This window comes from Sapajus apella, unplaced genomic scaffold, assembly GCF_009761245.1.
Source record: "Sapajus apella isolate SASKATOON/1434 unplaced genomic scaffold, GSC_monkey_1.0 scaffold52, whole genome shotgun sequence".
In the NCBI taxonomy this organism is placed as follows: domain Eukaryota; kingdom Metazoa; phylum Chordata; class Mammalia; order Primates; family Cebidae; genus Sapajus; species Sapajus apella.
Genome location: NW_022436992.1, coordinates 16,313,095 through 16,318,240, shown reverse-complemented (window position 1 = coordinate 16,318,240; position 5,146 = coordinate 16,313,095).

Below are 5,146 nucleotides of genomic sequence, written 5' to 3'. Positions count from 1 at the left end.
AGGGAAGTGTTGCCTTCTTAGGAAAAAGAGCCACCTGGCCAGATTTATCTTAAAGATGGTGGTTTGGGCATGTAGGCAATGACAGCTGACCACATCGCTCTTGAGAGGTGGTGACTGGCCAATTTTTTTCTTGATTCTGACAGAATGTGTTCTGTTTCCACCCCACCTGGGTGTACTACAATTCAATTCTGATACTAACTGCCCTTAGTAAGCATCAGACTCTGCAGGTTTAAGAGCATAGTCTCCAATAAAGCTATTCTTACTTCAGATGCCAGCTGCAAGTTCAGGGGTTCTCAGGCCACCTGCATTTCTAACCAACTGGCCACTAAGTTGGGAGTTTCCATGAATCCCTCAGGTTCACCAATTCACTAGAATGGCTCTCAGAGCTCAGGAACGCTCTATGCTTATTATTATAATAATTTTATTGTAAAGAATACACATGAGATGAGGTGTGGGAGGGTCCTAGACATGGAATTTAGATGATCCCTCCCTGGGAAATTGGGTATGTCACTCTGCTGGCACATCAGTGTGTTCACCAACCACAAAGCTCCACTGAGCTTCAGTGTTCAGAGTTTTTATTGAGGTCTCATTACATAAGCATGATTGAATAAATACTTGGCTACTTGATTGAAATAAATCTTCAGCATCTTGGAGGTCTGGAGAACTGGCTGATATCTTAGGGCTCAAAGCCTCAATCAACACTATTATCAGGTGCTTGGTCTTTCTACTGATCACCTTCCATCCTAAAGCTATGTAGGGCCCCCACCATGGTAATACAAGAGTTATTAAGAAATAATTTTTAGGCAGGTAGAAAGGGTGAAGGTTCCCCAGTGGAAATTTCTTTTAATAAACGCAACTCCCAAAACCCTTATTTTCTAATAGAAAAGCAGCTTGGAAGGCTAGGCTGGCAAGTATTGATATGCAAATGCAAGAAATTAGAAACTAGGTCCACCCAGACAGCATGGTGGCTCACACCTATAATCCCAGCCCTTTGGGAGGCTGAGGCGGGTGAATCATGAGGTCAGGAGTTCAAGACCAGCCTGGCCAACATGGTGAAATCCTGTCTCTACCAAAAAAAATACAAAAATTAGCTGGGCATGGTGACACATGCCTGTGATCCCAGCTACTCAGGAGGCTGAGGCAAGAGAATTGTTTGAACCAGGACCCAGGAGGCAGAGGTTGCAGCGAGCCAAGATTGCACCACTGCACTTCAGCCTGGTCTACAGACTGAGACTCCATCTCAAAAAAAAGAAAGAAAGAAAGAAACAATATGGCAATTCTTCCTCTCTTCTCTTTGTCACCACATGTGCCAGGCATCATGGCTGCTTGCAGATAACACCACCTGTGCAGGACATCATGGGGACCTGCATTTGCATATTGAAAGGCTAGGGTAGAACGGCCAGTTTTTTCGTGGTCTGCATAAATGACACACCTGGTCAAACCAATCCCCTGGGCCCTATGCAAATAAGATGCCACCTCCTCCAGCCTCCCAATCTAACTGATGACTTTTCTGCTGCACATGGGGTTTTTCTCTCCGTTAGGAGCACCCCTCCCTCTGTCTCTGTAAGGAGGAGCTTTTTTCCATCTTTCTTGCTTATTAAACTTCCCGCTCCTTAAAACCACTCCACGACTATCCAAGTGGTTTATCAAATCAGTGGTAGACAAAGAACTTTGGTGTTTCTGCAGTCATCACAGCCAAATCAATGGGGTCACCTCATTAGCATAACAAAGACATTTCTATCAGTCACAGATTTCAAGAGATTTTGAAGCTCTGATCTAGGAACCCAGGAAAATGATCAGCATATTTTTTTTATTATTATACCACAGACATGATCTGCATCACAGAGGTGATCTGCATCTTTGAACACAAGCTTAAAATTTCATGAGCTTTAACAGCATATCCCACTAATTTTTAAATTATTTTAATTTATTTGTAGAGATGGGGCGTCTCTGTATTGCCCAGGCTGTCCGTGAACTCCTACTGGGCTTCAACTTCTGCGCTCAAGCAATCCACCCACTTTGGCCTCCTAAAATGCTGGAATTATAGGCATGAGCCACCACACCTGGCCCCTCACAGATGTTTATATAGCTGGGCACTAATATAATTCTTGTGTGTGTATCAGAGTAAAATAACATTCTTTAGCTTGTCTTTTTGGAAACAAAGTAATGACAAGGAAAACTGAAGTAAGAGTGTAAGTTACCTGAAGACTAGTTTATCAGATGCTTAGTTTGGGCATTCATATGGTTAATTATTGTATCTACTACACTGTTGTGCCTCATGTTTAACTGCTGACTCCAGGGAATGACAAAAGCTTCTAGCCACAGGTAACTAGAGGCGGTGTTGTAATAGCCTTGTTTCATTTCAATTCCACTCTTTTGTGTCTTTCTGTCTACAATTTTCCTACCAGAGAGTTGTCTTATCCAGAAGTAATATTAGCAGATGTACATGACTTTATAATGAGTGCTCAGCCACAGTCAGCATTTATGTAAGTTGCATTTCTACTATATAGGGCTTTCTGCCTTGACTTCAGCTGTTACAATTACTGTTGCTGCTAGTACTCTTAAATTTTCATCTTGTATTCTTTAATCTTTGAAATCCCCTTGCTTTTGCATATTAATGCATGACATTACGCTTTTGAATATGAGATTGTCTTTGTGTTTGTTGCTCTTTACAATTCATGTGCTGCATGGTTTGCATGGGGCTGTTTCCCTGGTTTACTTGGTTCACTGGGCAATGTTTCTCTATTTCTGCTTCTCCTTTGGATAGGCCTTAGGGCTTCTGGTTTTCTGACTTCTTGGGCTTCTGTTTTTGAACCTATTGCCCCTTTTGACTTCTTGATGAATAATGAATTTGAACCATAACTTCCCTTAACCAGTTTATCTTTCTCATCATCTCTGACCTTTGGACCTCAGTGTCCACCTGGACTTTGCAACCAGCATTGTGGGAGTGATTTTTTATTTGGTTCACATACTTGGAAGTCAAAAGAAACAGTGGAGATTGATTTCTATATTCACATTAAATATTTTCCATAGTAGTCACTTAAAAGCTTCAAGCTAGACTTGCAACCTAGCTGCTTCTGTCATCGTCAGCATTTTCTTATTCTTTAGTCGCTTCCATATCCTTGACTATATACTATGTTTATTGAACATATGACATTGAAAATTTGAAATCAATTCAAATCCCACAGAAATCTATTTTCCTTTTTTTATTCCCACATGACAGCCTCCTTCATTTTTCTAAAATTCAAGGTACATCTTCATCAGTATCCCTCATCCTGGGCATTAATTAGCATGTCATGATATAGTAATTGGTACATACTTGGAAGAACACCTGTAACATTTCAGGGAGGCTAATAAATCTGTCCAGATATTTTGAGTTGCAGTGAACAAAAAACCCAACTCAAGCTAGTTTAAACAATAAAGTGAATTTAATGGCTAATTTAACTGAAAAGTCCAGGGGTAGGTGGGTTTCAGGTACAGTTTGATTGGGACTCTAGCTCCCTTTGTCTGTAGTTCCCTTAACTCTGCGTTTTCTCTTTATTCACTTTGCCCTTATGCCGACTTTCTTCATGGTAGCAAAACAGTTACGGCAGTTCTTGGTCTTATCTGTTTGCACCACAGCCTCAAATGCCCTGTGTCACTCTCAACTCGTTAAGTTTCCTGCCTTCTTCTGAAGGCTTCTCAGAATCATATGGGCATATGACCTAAGGAAATCAGCGGCTTTGGGATATAAAATTGGGAGCACGCCCTGGGGTGACAACCAGCAAGGTAGCCATGCAGTAACAGTTCTCAGTCGCTTTGAAAAGAAAACATAGAAACAACTGAAAATAAATGAGTCACTCTAGCTGACTGCAAACTGCTGACCCTCAACTGCTTCAGTCACTAACTGCTGATTCCTCTTTAGTTCTTTACAAGAACAACCTCCTTGTGACTCATTCTTAGAAGAATGACAAAAGGAACAGGCCTTCCAGTAAGTCCAACAGACAATGTTGGAATGACTACCAGATGCACCAGTCATGGGTGCCATCTTATTTCTCATGTGGTCATTGCGCTTTCATGATATTTGAAAAAAAAAAATAGAATTAGTTGCAGATAGCCTAATGACCTGTTGTATTCGTATGAGCTTTTCTTGTAGTTTTACTCCAGGTGGGAGGGAAGCCTCTATCTTCACAGAAGTAGATCCTCTGATGGGCTGAATTTTGTCTCTCCCCTCAAATTCTTGTATATTGAAGTCCTAACCCCAATACCTCAGGATGTAACCTTAGTTGGAGATGGGGTATTTAAAAAAGTAATTAAGTTAAAATTGGGTGATTAGGGTGGGCCCTAGTTCAATATGACTAGTATCCTTATGAGAAGAGGAAATGTGGACACAGGCACGTATGAGGGCAAACAACGTGGAAATGCAGGGAGAAGATGGCGACCTGCAAGCCAAGGAGAAAAGCCTAGAACAACACACTCTTCCTTCATGGCCCTCAGAAGGAGCCAACCCTGCCAACACTTGAGCTCAGACTTCCAGCCTCCAGAGCTGTGAAAAAATAAATTTCTGTTGTTTAAGCCCCTCAGTTTGGGGTGCTTTGTTAGGTGGCCCTAGGAAACAAATACAGGTTCCAAATAACTCTTCAGTTTGGCCATATTTCCCTTACCTCTAGAGACTAACATCTAAATACCAGTTGTTTTCTTGACACCAACCATTCAAGGTGGGTGAAGAGGGTCTGACAGGGCAGGAAACGTAGTGAGAATTACTCAGCTGTAGAGGGGAACGCAGGTCTGCTGGTCAAATCTTCTGTCCTCTATGAACTCAATTTCTTCAGTGGAAGAAAGAGAAAAGCAACTCTTGACAGTCAAGAGTTGGCCTGTCACTAATGGCTAGGCTGTGATGGTGTCTTGTTGAACATAAATAACTTTACAGAATGTTCTCATCAAACAAGGCCACTGACAAAATTATACTTGCTTCCTGACAGCATGCAACCCACAACAAATGCCTGCTTCTTGGAACCCCCACACTCCGGCCCACAAACCCAAATGCTACAACCAGTCCTTCTACTGCTTTCTTAGAGAGATGTGTTTCCCATAGCATGCTGGCTCCCTTGAAACAGTGAGCCAATAAACCTAACTCTGTTCATAGTTGTCTTTGAGACATTGACAA